Here is a 16,935-nt window from a genome sequence, read left to right as displayed (position 1 = left end):
CATTGCTTTCTTAATGATAAGAAAGAAAAAGTCTAATGTCTCCATGGAGCTGTTATTTGCCTACAGAAAGAAAAGGAAGTGGTCATTTGGGAAGCTTTCATCTGGCTCTTTCTTAACAGTTATGCTCTTTGCAGTTCCAAAGAAAACTGAGATTAATACTAACTATAAATCTGAATTTCCATGGACTTTTCCTCTATTTATTAGAAGCATCTTTATGAGTTTTAAACTATGTTTTTCCCAATGCAAGATTACAACTGCTTCAGCTGCAATGTTGCTGTGAGACCACACATAAGCTAGAAATTATTTTGACAATATAATCCCTGAGAATAAGCCACAATTAAGAAAAAGAATTAAGTTCATGAGATTAAGAGTGTAAGTATAATGAGCTAAAATTTGAGCTGTCTGAAATAATCCTGAAGGACATTTTTAATAGATTATTGGAAATGTAAGTAATAACAATGTAAACGACATTTCATCAAACTAATATTGTAATAGTAATAGCAATAGCATTTAGGCTTATATGCCACCACACTGTGCTTTACAGCATTCTCTGAGTGGTTTACCATGTCAGCATATTTCCCCCAACAATTTTGAGGACCTCGGAAAGATGGAAGACTGAGTTAACTTTGAGCCTGTCAGGATCAAACTCCTCACTGTGGGCAGAGTTAGCCTGCAATACTGCACTCTAAGCACTACACCACCACCGCTCCTATATAGCTGCCCACTTCTCTTCATTACAACTCCACTATTGTAAATTGCAGCATGGCATCAAACATAAGAGCTACAATATGCTTTTATGGTAGCTGGCTTCCAAAGATCGGTCCCTGCCTAATAGCCATCACTGCTAAGCTCAATATTTTTGAGAACCTGTCAAGAACAGTACTAATTAGAACTTGCTACGAAGAGTGGCAATGGCATTTAGACTAGACTATTTATCACCTCCTTGATAAAAACAAACAAACAAACAAACTCTTTTGTGTTGCATTTATCCTGCATATACAGGTATAGCTGCGGAGTCACCTTCCTTAGAAAGCAAGTGCTTAATAATTAAACTCTGCTCAAGAATATATGCTATTTTGGAGAGGATAAGGGCACAATTGAAATATATTGTATATTGTTACTTGATATATATGAGAAGAAATATAGGTAATAAAAATGGTCTCCAGGTGTGTGGGTGTACTGTAGTATTTGTAGTTTTTTATATTGTTTTTATTTACATTTATATGTGTTATGTTTGTATTACGGTATTTGTATTTGAATAAAATAAAATAAAATAAAAATTTTAAAAAAATAAACTCTGAACTTCCAGGTACATTATGAGAAGTTCAAAGTATATATAAAATCTTAAACTATAAAGTTCAGATCTCATGGTGACACAGAGAATATGATATTAAATAGATTGTAATAATCCATTTATAACTATGGAAGGTGAACATATACAAAGAGCCACATAGCTCGTAGCATAGATATGACAGAAAGGTGTTTTGAAAAAAAACTGAATGTTTTGTCAGTGTTTAATACTTCTCATTACACTAAACAAAAAAAAGGCCATTAGTGCAGCTGAAAAAGGTTTCAATATCTGGTAACAAATATGCATTTTGTAGGTGTGTGACAATATCTTAACATATTTAAGGTAGAAGTTTTGACTTGAATGGTCCATTGTTTTCAACAGATTTTACTTTCAGGATAATGTGCCTAAGAATGCAGTATTATATAAAATATATTTGGTACATATTGTGAATCATTTATAAATTATATGACTATTTCTTCCTCAGTTGGACTTTTGCTATTCTTACTTTGTGCTTTAATCTATAAGTTAAAGAAAGACCATCTTTTAACTTTATAAAACTTTATGGGAATTTATATCATTATTTATCCATTTATCTGATCAGAAATCTTTGTGAAATTTTAAACATTGGCTCATCATGAGCTTATGCATCCATCACAATTCAACTGAATTACAGTAGAAGCCATGTGCTTATTACTAGCACATTTTCTTCCTTTAAAACATTTTACTTGGGCACTATATTCACACAATACAGCTAAATACTCATCCCTGACCTATGTGGCTCTTCAACTACAGCTTGAGTTGTCATTAAATTTGGTTTTAAATTTTAATTATAGCTAACCAGAAATGGTGGTTGTTCCATGTTCTAAAGACACTTTTAGCAAAACCCAAAATCTTTGTTTAAAGAATAGTTTGAAATACTGTTAAGATTTCTGTTTCTTTGTCTGTTTATATCCCGACTTTATTATTTTTACAAATAACTCAAGGCATAGCATTAAGTTATGGTGAAAGGAGGAAAGAGGAGGTAATGAAATGGCTCTAACTTCCAAATAAATTTTGTGTGTCGGGTTACTTGTTAGTCATTTGAAATTATTTACATAAAAACTGAATCATTCCAAACAATGTTTTATACATACTGTAAACAAAATCAAATAATTAAATTTATATATAAAAATATATACAGACACAACAACTCTGAATTTAAAAAAATTTAATAAAACATTCTTTCATTTTCTAGCTTTTCCTCAAAAAGGTCTGATGCGGATTGTTTTATATTTTTTTCTCAATATCATAATTGTTATAATGCTTGACCTGCAGAATATCCCTGGTTTGTAATCTGACAGGAATGTACTTTTAATTAGTCTGTTTACTTCTCTCAAAACTTTCTGGATCAAGTGACTGGAAAAGTGATGAAATGGTTTACAAGTGATCAGACTTTTTTTTTAAAAAAAAGAAGTGAAAAAACAGGTAGCTTAGGAAAAGAAAAATAGTAATTAAAATGTTCCTGTTGGAACATTGGGAATACTGGGAATACTATTCATGCTAAACAAATATTGTAAGCACCAAGAAAGATTTGAAACATTAACTGCAGCAAACTTCATTGAGGAATAGCTGGGAAAATGAAGTAAGGGGATGTTCATGCCTCCAAACAAATTAGAACACAGTGCACAGAACACAGTCTTCAACAGACCACAGTTGGGACTGTTGCTAAGGAAGGTGGTCGTTAAATGAGTTGTGCCCAATTTTATGAACTTTATTGCCATGGTTAAGTGAATCACTCCAGTTATCACATGAATCATATTGTTGTTAAGCAAATCCAGCCTCCCCCACTGACTTTGTTTCTTGGAAGCCAGCTGGTAAGCTCCCAAATGGTAATCACTTGATCCAGGGTTGCGGCAACCATCATACTTAGGTGCCAGTTACCAAGCCTCAGAATTTTAATCATATGACCAATGGGGATGCTGTGATGATTGTAAGTAGAAGGACCAGTTGTAAGTTATTTTTTTCAGTGACATTGTAACTTCAAGCAATCACTAAGCAAACAGTTGTAAGTTGAGGACTACCCTTAGGCAACAGTGTCAGAGTCAGCACAGGATGGAAAACACTAGTATTGAACTTTCAACTCAGAGCAGGAAAAATCTGGCAAAGAACTAGAGGTGAGTAAGAGACCATACGTCTGTCCTGGCCTCCAGAAACAATTGGTGACTCTTGACAAGACAGCCTTATCATGTAGATATGGCCAGTATCTCTAAGCCTTCTGACTTCTGTCTGTCTTCATCAGATCATCCAGCCATCATTGAAATGGTTAAAAAATGTTCTTGTTGCTATTATTTTGGCACAATGATGATTTTAAAACTGTTAAAAGTCAGTGTGTAAAGCATACAATTTATTCCATCCCTGCTTTTTGAAATATTGAAATACAGTGTTACAGTTTTCTTAGTTGAAAAACTTAATGTGACTGTAACTAAACCATTCTATATTCCAATCTGTAATTTGGTGGGAATGAATATAAAAACGTGTTATTTTAGTGCAACTAATTTTAGGAAAATGCCCCTTATTCCTATATTTGCAAATCTTTATGTTTCACAGTGATATTAAGAACAAATGTGTTACACTATTTCTAGAAAGAGATAATATGAAACATACCAGGAATAATTAGGTCATGTTATCACTTGTTTCTCAATCTGCAGTGAAAGTGAAGCATAAACAATAATAAAGGAACCTTTGTTTCAGAGGCAAGTTAAAATAATTAAACAGAAGTAAGGGAAGGTGTCTTCTGCCAGTTCATTTGCTACAAACAGAAAATTCAGGTACCTTGCATATGATGGTAACGTATCAATTTTATGTCATTGTGCTATGTGCTGTGATTATTCAGGAAGAAGCCATTGCTCTCATAGCAGCATATAGGAATAATACATTGTGCTAATTATAATTACTAGAGTAAAGCCCAGGCACAAATTAACAGGCTGTATATGTATTAGGCAAGGCCTAGCTTCTTGGAGAAGACTCTGTGCCGGGAAAGATGGAAGGTAAGAGAAGAAGGTGGCCAGTAGCAGAGTGGATGGACTTAGTTACAGTGGCCAGAGATGTACCATAATTAGAAGACTTGAAAAACCAGGTTAGTGACAAATCATCACAGGGGAAATCTACCTTTGTGGTTGCTATTGCTGAAGGAAAAGTCTTCATCATGGTTCAGTCCAAGCTGGGAATAAACAACATGGCAACTGCTTTAGAAAGAAGGCTGCAGTTTATTGGAGAGGAGAGCCAGACAGAAAGATAGCTCAGGAAGAAAAGAGTGAGAGCACATGTAGGGAGTGGGTTTTTATACCCTCTGGGGCTCTTGAGATTGTTTCCTGTTCCTGTTTGAGGCTTTGTATTTCCTGTGTCATGTATTTTGACCTGAGTCTCTGAGTGTGCCCCTTTGACATCTGTGAGTTAATTCTATTATGTCCTGTTTTAGAGTTTGGGTGGGGTATGTAGATTTTAGGTGTCTTTGTCTTCTAAGCTTCTAGCTGGAGGCCTCCAACCTTCCTGAATGGATTATTTACATCAGGGATCTTCAGACTTGGCCCTTTTATGACTTGTGGACTTCAACTCCCAGAATTCTTCAGCCAGTATGCCTGGCTGAGGAATTCTGGGAGTTGAAGTCCACAAGTCATAAAAGGGCCAAGTTTGAAGACCCCTGATTTACATCTGCATTTCTACAGAGCTGGTTTCTGCTTGGGGGAGAGAGACTTGAGCTATTAAGAAAAACTGGGCATGCTTTTCTGCCTCTTTAAGATCCTTTGAGGAAATATAATATTCTGCCCTTTTAATATTTCCTTCCCACACTATGAATTGAAAACTGATTTGTTGGCATGTAAAAAAAAAGCCATGATATATACTGCTCAAAAAAATAAAGGGAATAAGACAATAAGAAAAATAAGACATGCTACTATTAAATACAGTACATTGTGTTGTTTAAATGTTCCCTTTATTTTTTTTTTGAGCAGTATACTATCAGAACATGGGAAATAGCTTCCAAGCCACATCTGGGAAGAGAACATTAAAATAATAATCATAGTTTGTTAAGGGAAACATACATGCCTGGTAACTTACTTTCGCTCCGTAAAAGTTTAGATTTTTGACAGGGAATAATATGTGCTGAAGAGTGAACAGGCTGCATTCAGACCGGTTTTAGTCTGGAGAAATTGACCTGTTTCCAACATGGGAAAAATTATTCTCAGCACTTAGATGGATGCTTTTCATTTAAAGCCGTAAAGCAAGCATTGTAAAAATAAAATGAAATACTATCTAAGGATGATTCCAGTCATTCCTATTTACGTATTGGAGAGCTGACTTCAGTGGGCGATAAACAAGGAGACAAACAAGGCCCGTCACAGGATGTTGTTGGAAATAAAATGGGGCAAGTCAAATCAATCTTTTTGTTTTGTTTGTTTGTTGTTTTGAACCCGCGGGCCCTTTCGAGTCTTTAGAAAGGCCCTGGCGGCGTCTTGAGTTGTGGGACTGGCTAGCTTTTAACAGGTGTTGAATCTCCTCCGCCCCACTCGGGGCAAGCCTGACTTTTCCCTCTATGACAGGGGTAGGCAACCTTGGCTCTTTTATGACTCGTGGACTTCAACTCCTAGAATTCCTGAGCCAGCATAGCTGGCTCAGGAATTCTGGGAGTTGAAGTCCACGAGTCATAAAAGAGCCAAGGTTGCCTACCCGTACTCTATGACTAGAGAGCATTTCTTCCCAAGTCCCCAAGCCGAAAGCTGCCTCGGCGCTCCCGCGTGCAAGTTCAGGGTGACAGAACTCCCTTTCGGCCTCTTCCCATTGGCCAGAAAGAGCTTGGGCTTGAAAGCCCCGCCCAGCCCCGCCCCGCCCGCCCTCGGCTCGCACAAGCAGGCGGGCAAGGCAGGCAGCCTGTCGGTCCGGGGCAGTCACAGCCCCGCGCTCAACCAGAGGGGAGGAAGCCGGCAACATGCGCCTGGCTCCCGGGTAGAAGAGAAGGACTCGCGGCAGGGAGCAAAGCTTTCCCACCGCTCTCGGGCTTCTCGTCTTCTTTTGGCAACCGTCTGGACCAGCGTGCTGACCCGGGCTGGCGGTAAGCCTTTATAAAGATTTCGCCGCCTGCTTTTTTTATTTTCTTTCTTTTTTTTTTTTGCCCTTCTCTGTTGAGCGCGGGATCTTGAAAGCGTCTCCGGAAAGGCCAGCCGCTGGGACCTTCTCCTGCAAATAAGCGGCCAGGCGGGCGTCCTTCCAGGAAAGGCTGCCTTGCCGACAGAAGAGCGCTTCTCTGTTGACCGGAGCGCGGCCGAGCAGGTGGCGCTCGGTAGGGGAGACGCCGACCGAGCCAGGTTGAGTTGCTTCGAGCCGCCCGGCGCGAAGGTTTTTTGCGCGCTCTTCCAACCCTCGGAATTGTCTCGCTCGCGTTTCACCTGCTTCGCGGGGGTGTTTTGTTCTGTTGGGCTTTATAGTTTTTTATATATATATATATATATATATATATATATATATATATATATATATATATATATATATATATATATATATATATATATATATATATATATATATATATATATATATATATATATATATATATATATATATATATATATATATATATATATATATATATATATATATATATATATATATATGCGTTTCACCTGCTTCGCGGGGGTGTTTTGTTCTGTTGGGCTTTATATATATATGTATATATATATATGTATGTATGTATGTGTGTGTGTGTGTATATATATATATATATATATATATATATATATATATATATATATATGTGTGTGTGTGTGTGTGTGTGTGTGTGTGTGTGTGTGTGTGTGTGTGTGTATATATATATGTATATATGTATATATAAACAGGATGTGAAAGAGCTGCCCCAATCTAGTCCCCCATCCTGACAGAGGCGGAAATGAAAGCAGATCTGCGGTTTGAGCTTCGGGGGTGGTGAAATATTTCTCGCCCCGGTCGCTTTCAGAACTCCCTGAATGAGCGGCCTGAGATTCTTTTTAAGTGCAGGTGATTTCTTGGTGCTTCTTCCTCCAGGTTTCTCACAGTTGTTTTTTTTTAAAAAAATAATAATAATGATATAACTTTAAAAGCCTAGAGAGAGATTCGGTGTCTAGTTTTTCTTGTTGTTGTTGTTTTTTAAATGGTGTGATCTTACAGATCTAACGTTTGTTTTCTTCGGCTGCTTTCTATTGAAGATAAGCGGAATTTAAAGAGGGCCCCAGGACAATAAGGTTTTTTTCTGTTGGGAGGGCAAGCGAACCTTTCTTGCACAATCCGGAATTTGACCTACTCAAGAAGTAAAGTGTGTTGAATTCACCTTCTGGGTAATTACAGATTGCATTGCAACTGAACAGATTTTTCTTCTGGCATCATAAAAGTTGAGTAGAGTCTGCTTCCTTAGATACGTGAAGGGTAGCAGTGCACAGGTACCTGTGTGGAATGTGTTCATATATTATAGATAAAGAATGGAGAAAAATAAATTCTACAGCAATTATCTCCAGCTCTCGCTCCCAGAACGTTTTGATTTCCAATTCATATCATACTGAATACTGAGTTTGGGTAAGTGAACTACACTTTGGACTCAAGCACCATCTAAAGGGGATGGAGGGAGTTTCCCCCAGCCCCAGCATCCATCCAGAGTGTTCTGATTTGCACCACATTGTTCTTGTCCGTCTTCCTTTGGGTTTCATGCAGCTCATGAAGAGGTTGCAATGAGGAAAGATGATTTATATTTGGGCATTATTAGATTAATCCTTAGCTCACAAATCCTTAGCCTTAAAATTATATTGCTCTTAGGCTTTTCTATTGTACAGTAGTCTTAAGGAGTTGTACTGTTGCTGATTGGAAAGACTAGAAGTTAGTAGTAGAACTTGCAGAGAAAATGAGATGTGGTAGATAAAGAATGAATATAGAAACTGGCTGGGTGTGGAAGGAAAGTCAGAGGCTGCTTATTGGCAGCTGTTGAGGTTTATGAACATGTTGTTCCAGTTATGGGTGAAGAAAGACAGTCTAAACAGAGTACAAATCATAAAGGTATCCTCATAATAACCTTGTAAGAAACATCCATATATTGTAATGATAAACAAGCAAAACAAAACATGTTGAGGACACTCTTCTCTACATCAAGTACAATGTCTTCTCTATGTTTTCCATACTACATAATACCCTCTTGAGCTTTAAGAAATATAACTTTCATATTGTATTTTCCAGTGTCGTCTTTGTCTGTATTCACATGACATGAAAATCAAGGTTAATGGAACTTCATTTTCCTGCATTGCGAATACATTGAACTCCAGATTAATTACATTCAATGAGTTTGTCCCCTATGCTAAGCTAAAATATGGTAGCTAGATTTTGATTCAATGTATTTCACTAACACAGCCTTGGTAAATCTTCCTATCAGTATGGTTCTTTGCCACGGGTATGCTATGAATCACTATGAAACAGTGTGCCTATTTAAGGAGATGTATGCCTGTGCAGTCAAGTGGGGAAGGGACATTAGACTTTGAATTTCTCCTATGAATTCATTTTGGATCCTCCTCCACATAACTATTATATGGAATGAAATGCTAGAATAGATCTGTGGGTGACTGTCAGATTAAGTTCTGGTAGTCTAATCAGTTCTGCCACATTGCTCTCTTTGCAAATGTGGTATGATGTCCCTGTTTTTAGTTTGTATGTTATTTATTCATTAAAAATAAATTCCAAAAGGGATTGAAAAGCCTTCTTTAAATGTTGCATTTGACTCAAAAAAAATATTTTTGACAACTATGAGGCAAAATTTGGAAAAGGGCAGAATGTGGTAGGTAGCTTCTAATTTGTAAATACATCCAAGAAGAATGGAACAGGGCAACCTATACTTTCTGAAGTGTCCTCAAGCATCAAGTATCAAACTTTGTATTTCCCCTTTCATATATTCCTTCAAATAGCTATTATGACCCCTAGAGGGACAGCATGTTCAAAATTGCTGATCTCCTTTATTTGAAATGTCAAGGGAATCAACACTGTTTATTCCAGACACCTGAATAAAGATTTGATTCTTAAATCAATGTATAGCAGGTACCAGTTACTTCCAAAAGAACCGTTCACCCTATCTTTTTATGAAAAAAAAACCAAGGCTAAAGCTTGATTAGGGGCTTCTGTTTTAAATCTCAAAACCACCATGGAAAAGTAACAATAAAATGGAATCTGTCAAAAAAATGGGGCTTGGTTTATTTTGTTTAAATTCTACTCTTTTTTACAAATTTGAAATTCTTTTTTTTAATATGTAAATTCTTACTTTTTTCCTTCCATGTCTGCTGTTGTCTTTAATGGAAAAAAGTTTACTCAGTGAGCAATGCAGTTGCAGTGCTTGCTCAACATGAGACATGTCAATATTTAGTGAGGAGTGATTGTGTAATACTGTCGTACCATTTCAGTTGTGACTGCTCTGTTTGCTTTATCAGATCTTCAATATACTGTATTCAGCTCATGTTGGACTAATTAAGAAAAGGTGTCTGATATTATCCTGGCTCTGAATTGTGGATTGCTGCTCATTATTTGTCTAGTTATTTGTATTGTCTGCCATTCTAAGTTACACCCAGGCATTTAAACATACAGTTCTTTTCACAAATGAAACCCCTCAGAGAGATTTCTCTTCTTATATTGATCATCTTTGGACTCACCTCAAACATTGTGTCACTAGGAGAATCCTTGCTGTGGTACATTAGGTGGTGTGTTTTTCTCATGCTTGATTGGTATCTGCATTTAGATTTCAGCATGTTTTTATAGAGTAGATTTTCTCAAATGGGTTTCCTCAATTTTTTGAACTTTGTGTGCCACATGATGCTAACACCTCTCAGGCATGGAAATTTTTACATGCCCTGATACAACAGCTGGTTTGCAAATTTGCTGCTGTAAATATTGTGTAGGTTAGAAGGGAGTTGTATTATAAAATATACACACACACACACACACACACACACACACACAGAGGTGTGTGTGTTTCAGGGGTTCCTCCAGTTTAAAAGGTTGAGAAAGGCTGCTGGAGACAGTGATGGATAATACATTAATTGGGAGTCTTGTTATGCCATGCATTAATGAACCAGAGATGCCTTGGACTCCAGTGTGTGACATAGTCCTTGATGACTAAATCCTAAATATGTTTATTAGGGCAGAAAATAGATTAATAGTTCATTACAGGTAGTCCTCAACTTACGACCAGAATTGAGCCCAAAATTTCTGTTGTTCAGTGAGACATTTGTTAAGTGAATTTTGCCCCACTTTATGACCTTTCTTGCCACAGTTGTTAAGTGAATCACTGCAGTTGATAAGTTAGTAACACAGTTGTTAAGTGAATCCGGCTTCCCCATTGAATTTGCTTCACAAAAGTTTGCAAAAAATGATCACATGACCCTGGGACACAACAGTGGTCATAAATATGAAGCAGTTGCCAAGCATCTGAATTTTGATCACATGATCATGGGGATGCTGCAAAGGTCATAACTGTGAAAAACAGTCATAAGTCATTTTCAGTGCCATGGGAACTTTGAACAGTTACTAAACGAACTGTTATAAATCAAGGACTACCTATATATCATTGTGTACTACCTGTGTATCATTGTGTTACAGTTCATATTACAATGAACTGTTGTAAATCAAGGTCTACTTGTATGAGATTAGGATTGTGACCCGGTATTCTGATCCTGAAGTCAGCACCAGCACCAATATAACATTATGGGTTTCTGTTTTTAGATATATTTTTTTTTACAGTTTTACCGTAGCAGTGCAAGAACTCAAGAGCCACCCTGTAAGCATTTTATATGCAAGTGCAGCAAGTAAGCTTGATTTATAATTGGCACATAGACCAATAATCACAGCCAAGAAGATGATTCCATTTGAGCATGGAATCTGAACAACATTCTTGTTACTAGAGATGGCCACTTAGAGTCCGAGGGAATGAGAGTCTTGGGAGCAAAAACATTCTTGCTCTAATTATGAGTAGTTGTTGACAGTGTCATTTCTGATTTTGCATAAAGTAAAATTAGCAAAATATGAATTAGTGAAATTGAACTTTGGAGGGAAGAGGTGCCTCTCCCCCACTCCTTCCTTACAAATTAGATACTGCTGCCCAGCAAGTTTCTAAACCTGTTTAATGTTGTTCTTGTTTATTATATATGAAAATAAGACTTGCAGGGCTGGCTTTCCCAGAATACCAAGCTCTAATTATCAATGCAAAGTATAGTTACTTAGAAAGGGTGATACAAGAAAAGTATTCTTTTCTCTTTTAGGCTGAGCTGCTTGATAAATGTAATAAAAAAAATCCTTGTATGAACAGATTATAAAGATAAGAAGCAATGGATGGAAACTAACCAAAGAGAGAAGCAACCTAGAACTAAGGAGAAATTTCCTGACAGTTAGAACAATTAACCAGTGGAACAACCTGCCTCCAGAAGTGGTGAATGCTCCAACACTGGAAGTTTTTAAGAAGAGACTGGACAGCCATTTGCCGGAAATGGTATAGGGTTTCCTGCCTGAGCAGGGGGTTAGATTAGATGATCTCCAAGGTCCCTTCCAACATCATCATCATCATCATCATCATCATCATCATCATCATCATTATTATTATTATTATTATTATTATTATTATTACATCTATATGCCATAAATCTTTCTTTTTATAGATTTTTTAAAAAAATTGTTAAATTTATTTGCTGCCTATGCTGCCATGGGGCTACTCTAGGTGGCTTTCAATGGTATGAATAAAATTAATACATAATAATATACCATTTTTATCTTGCCCCAAGTTTTTTATTTTGTGCCAGACCTATTTTTTTAGTACAACTTACTGCATAAGTGTGTAGCCTCCAGCACTAAAATTGTTGCCTTCCTCTGCATTAAATGGATATAAGCATTGAAAGAGCAAAAGAAAATTTGCACAATACTATAACAAGCAGATATAGGTGTGCAGTCTGGACGTGGGAAATAAAAAGCATTAAGGAAGTAATTATAAATAAAGCTTTAAGTAAGTGAAACAAGGCTAGTTCCCACATTGTGCTTTTTCTGCCTTAGCCTAACATGTGATCTAGTTCCATAAAAGAAGAAGCAAGAAAGCTATAATTTGAAACCACATTTTCTCTTTCTGATCCTGTTTTTTTATTCAATTTACATCTCAAACAAGTGACTCTAGGCAGTGAACAATCATAAAATCAATGAAAGCCAAACATAATAGAAATTTATATTGATATATATAGAGTTACTGAGAGAAATTATAATCATAAATATTAATGTGACCATGAATGAGGACCCTTAACATACTTGGGAGTCTCAGGATTGGGCACATAACCAGGCTTTCAAGGGTCGAGGCCATCCTAATTTCTGAAGGGAGAATGTTCCAGAGGGCAGAGTAAGATTATGAACCGATACTAGGAAGAGATCCAGGTTCTAGTCATCCTTCAGCCACAGGCCATGAGCCACTCATTTTCTCTCAGCCATACTATTATTTCACAAGATTGCTGTTATGGGGGAAAATAGAAGGGAACACTGTATACACTATCTTGAGTTCCCCAGATGAAATGGGGTCCAGATTGAATAACTAAGAAGTTTAGAGACAAAAATAAAAACAAAGTTTATTGTTTAACTTGAAAAGGTCCTTTGAAATTAGCTTTTCTCAATGCTAAATTGTAAGTCCCGTTGTTATAGGTAATCCTTGCTTAATGACCAGTCACTAAGCAACAGCATGAAGTTACAACAGACCTCAACAGAGTTATTTGTGCCCCATTTCCAGAGTCCTGATGGCTGCACAACCCCCTCCATGGTCAGATCTCATTTTGGTTGCCTGGCAACAGGCTTACATTTACCTCTGTTTGCAATTTGCAATGTTTTTCTTTTTGGCAGTTTCCAACATTTACTTCCAGTTTCTACCAACAAAATGCTTTATTGAAGAAAATGGATTTGTTTAATGACCAAGGTGTTCACTTAATAACCATCACAGTCCTATGAACTTCTTAACAACTGCTATGACTTAAGGCCATAATTCCAGGGTCAGTTATGGTTGTAAGTCGAGGAATATCTGTAACAAAACTGTGTTTCTACTTGGGTGTGTCGTGCCCCGCAGGCTCGACACCGGCACCACGTCTTCATGCCCACGCCTCTACCCGTGCCACACCTTGTTCCGACGTCCTCGGCAAGAGACGGGCCGCTCCTGCACTGGAACGGCGGCAGCAGCAGCAACGGGATGCAGCTGGGAGCTGCGCGCGTGCGCACGCTGGGTCGGCGAGGGCCTCGGTGGCGCGCGCACACGCCCAACAGCCTGGTCGTTTCCTCCCGGTGACGGCGGCGGACTCGTGGAGCCCTGTGTCCGTGTCAGCCGTGGGACTGGCTGCCGGGGCACCGACGGACCCGGATCTTTGGCCTGGACCCCTTCAGCTGTTGGGTGCGGGGCAAGGGGTCACGGCCTGTGCCCGCGCCAGCACGGCTGGAGTATCGGCGGCGGCGCAGAGCAGGGACCTGTGGCGGGGCGGGGCGACACCCGAGGAGCTGGGCCAGGAGGTGCCGGGTCTGGGGAGGGGTGCGTGGGTGGATCCTGATGGTGGGGGAGTAGAGGGGTGCGGGGAAACTTACCTGGGGGGTGGAGGGTGCCGGGTGCCAGGGCAGGACACGAAAGGAGGTTTCTGGGAGGGACGTTTGTTAAATAGGAGATGGCCAGACTTGGGTGCGGTCGGGTGGGCCGTGGGCGTGTACATGCAACGTGTATTTAACAGCGTTGGCTGCAGGTAGCAGCCAACGCTGGCTTTGTTTCCTTTGGAGTTTGTTTGCTTCTTGACAATAAACTTTTCCTGAGAACTCGGCACTCGTCTCGGTTGCTTGCTTTTCCTGCTCTCCGGACGAGGCCTGAGAGGGTGCAGGTTTTATTATTTAGTAATGTTTTTACTTTTCTTTAGTTGAAATAACTGTTATTTAAACCACTCATTCTAATTACTAGTAGGTATAATTTGGGTAGCCCCAGAGCTCCTCTTTGATATGTCAGTCTACCCAAATACTACTATTCCTTTCTTCTTGGTTGACAGATGGAACAATTAAAGCCTCATCCTTTTTCATGCTACAGACCCTCCTTTAGATATCTGGCTGAGAAGAGACAGTTTTATCATTAGTTGAGTGACAGATTCCATTTACCCAGTCATTGTAATCTATGAGGTGAAAAGTTGGAGATATTAACCCCTCCCAGGACTCCCTTGGGCTCCTTATTTTGCTATACAGCTTAGTAGTTCATACAAGCTACAGCCTTTCTTCTAGAACAGGGGTGTCAAACTGCCGGCCCATGGGCCGGATGCGTCATGACGAAACCGCGCCCACCCCATTGCCAGCAATGGAAAAAAAGTCACAATATGTCGCAACACATCATGTGACGTTGTGAGTTTGACACCCCTGTTCTAGAGAGTAGATCACTGGCATCCTCACCTTAATCTGGTATTTGAAAGAGACAGGGCTCCACAACCTGAATTGCTTTTTAGACAAAGTGAAAAAGAGAGAAATGAAAATCAAACTATATAGTAACATCTGTGAACTCTGTAAGGAGGAGCCATAGGTAAGGAAATCAGCCGTTTTCCTTGCTCTCCCCCACTCTGTAATAGAAAACAATCTCGCAAGAAAAAACTAAACTAAATTTCATTCTGAAAAAAGGGGAAAGAGATAAAGGTCCCTTTTTGGATTTAAGTAGTTATAAACAAAACAATAGTAAAGGAGATTAAATGGATTTCTGATATAAAACTATAAAGGAGAATAAAAGGCTCTGAAGATTGTCTTATGGGTGTCCCTCCGAGCCCTGTTACTTATTTTCCCCTTTCCTTGGATAATTGCTTGCACTTTCCAAAAGGACAAAGGATCTTTTGCCTGGAAACCAGGGGGATTGGGGGGAAAACCTCCCTTTTTTATATATAAAAAAGAAAGCATTGCTTCCACACAAAGATGTAGATTCAAATCAGATGTCAGATCTGGCTGTCAGTAGGCATGTGAAGCCATACCTGCCCATTCACTACATGCCCATTAAATCTTTTTTCATATCTATCTACTTAGCGGAGAGTATCTTTTTGTACATGCAGGAAGAACTATTATAATGTAATTTTGGGATTTAAAGAACATTTTGTGTAAGTTGCAGTCACTGTGCTAGGTCATGATTTTTTTAATTCCGTTGTGTTGAATAGCAAAGATAGTCACCCATAAATACTGAACACATAATTGGTCACCCATTATGCTAATCCAAAACAAGCAACTTTATTATGGGTCATAAAATTACGTAAAACTTATCATTCATACATTTAATTGGTTACTTCTAGAAATTGACAAAATAAATTCCAGAATAAGTGTACAGAACTTATCTGATTCTGCATCTACCACTCAATAGACCTTGAAAGTTATTGCTGAGTATTATTCTAGGAATTTAGGCCTCCCCAAAGAATGCTTTGGTTATGCCAGTGGAATAACATTATAGATTATTAGTAATTGGACTTCTGCCATTATGTTTACTTTGGCCATAATGCAAACCAAGCCTCTTAAATTATTTAACAGGATGGTTGATTTTTTAAAAATTTATTTCTACAAAAATTTTGATAACCTAGGTTAATGTCTATGAATTCATATATAAAGGGGTTGATGTGTTAATGTTTCTCTCCAGTATTATAAGTCTGCATGCAAAGAGAGAACTGGGTTAGAAAAAAACATGGTAATAGCTAGAAAATAGTTGATTTGATAGTGTTATCTGGGTAACTAATTTTCTCATCTGATTTTATCCTACAATTTCCTCCTAATTTTCCAAAGGGAAATAAATGACTTTTGACGATACTGAGTGTAAAAGACCACTCTTTTTTTTGCCATACCTCTGTTAACCTTAACCTTTTTCTTGTTTTTTTACATGTTGAAAGAAGCTTTTGTTGTTGTTGTTATTTTTGACTTTTGTTGCAAGCCTTAGTTCATTTTGAGCCTTAGCTTTCCTCACTTCATGTTTGCAGGCTTGGGCTATTTGCTGATATTCTGCCTTAGTTATGTGCCCTTCTTTCCACTTTTTATACTTATCCTTTTTGTCTTTCAATTTATCTTTCAGTTTATCAGAGAGTTCTTTATGTAGCCATGTTGGTTTCATTTGAGAGCTGTTATTTTTCTTCTTCGTTGGTATTGTGCTAGACTGGGCTTTTATAATCTCACTTTTCAAAATTTCCCAAGCTTCTTGAGTTGTTTTCCCCTTGACGATTCTCGTCCATGGAATCCTTCTCAAGCTTTCTCTAAGTTTACTGAAATTAGCTCTCTTAAAGTCCAAGACTGTGTTGTATTGCTTGTGCTTGCATAATGTCTAATTCCAATATTGCATGATCACTCCCCACCAGGGTTCCTATGACTTCTACACCTTCTATCATTTCATCTCTGTTAGTGAGAATTAAGTCCAATATGGCTGATCCCCTAGTTCCCTTTTCTACTTTTTGGGAGACAAAAGTTGTTTGCTAGGTTTGTCAGGAATCTGTTTGATCTTCCACTTGATGCAGAGTTTGTCTCCCAGTTGACATCAGGGTAATTAAAGTCCCCCATTACTATTGTGATGCGCTTCCTACATTCCTTAGTTAGCTGACTAGCAAAAAGCTCATCTATTTCCTCTGATT

General features: G+C 38.2%; 1 protein-coding gene across 4 annotated transcripts in view; it reads left to right on the top strand.

Moving 5' to 3' along the window:
* The first annotated feature begins 6,171 nt into the window (after positions 1-6,171).
* The window catches only part of LOC310636211 (F-actin-monooxygenase MICAL2-like), an 87,400-nt gene continuing 76,636 nt past the window's right edge, over positions 6,172-16,935 (top strand). For all 4 annotated transcript variants that reach the window (XR_014491637.1, XR_014491638.1, XR_014491639.1 and 1 more), the window contains exon 1: positions 6,172-6,377. The gene's annotated coding sequence lies outside the window, so the exon portion shown is untranslated. The remainder of the gene's footprint in view (positions 6,378-16,935) is intronic.

Source organism: Vipera ursinii, assembly GCF_947247035.1.
Source record: "Vipera ursinii genome assembly, chromosome: 1".
Classification (NCBI taxonomy): domain Eukaryota; kingdom Metazoa; phylum Chordata; class Lepidosauria; order Squamata; family Viperidae; genus Vipera; species Vipera ursinii.
This window is presented reverse-complemented; position numbering and strand designations above follow the sequence as displayed.